Source organism: Nicotiana attenuata, chromosome 7 (assembly GCF_001879085.1).
Source record: "Nicotiana attenuata strain UT chromosome 7, NIATTr2, whole genome shotgun sequence".
Classification (NCBI taxonomy): domain Eukaryota; kingdom Viridiplantae; phylum Streptophyta; class Magnoliopsida; order Solanales; family Solanaceae; genus Nicotiana; species Nicotiana attenuata.
In genome coordinates, this window is record NC_031995.1 from 78,530,031 (window position 1) to 78,530,607 (window position 577).

The following is a 577-nucleotide window of genomic DNA, read 5'->3' on the forward strand; positions in this document are numbered from 1 at the left end:
GTGCAGAGACTCCCAGTATTGAATCTGTTCCAGTCGTAAGAGATTTTTCCGATGTATTTCCTGCAGACCTGCCGGGTATGCCACCGGACAGGGATATAGATTTTGGTATTGACCTGGTGCCGGGCACTCAGCCCATTTCTGTTCCACCATATCGTATGGCACCAGCGGAGCTGTAGACATGTGATTTTTGACCCTCCCCAAGATTTTTCACATTTTTGGCATGTAGATATTGAGTTTAGGTCTAATATCGCTATTTTGGCTATTTTTAAACATTCTTCGGTTTATTTTATTTCAAAGACTAAAAAAAGGAAAAGAAAGAAAACTAACAAAAAAATATATTTTTTCTTTATGTTAGGTTATTGATATTTTTGATAGCTAGTTTTATTTTATTTTTACAATGGATAAAAGAAAAGATTCAAAAAAAAAAACTTTTTTTTTACTTGGTTTAGTGTAATTTTAAGTTATAAGTATTTAGTAAATATCGAGTAAGATTTGAATTTCTAATAGGATTATTTTAGTTCTCTTTGTAATATTGCTCACTTTAGATAAATAGTATTTTGTAACTAGTTTTATTTTA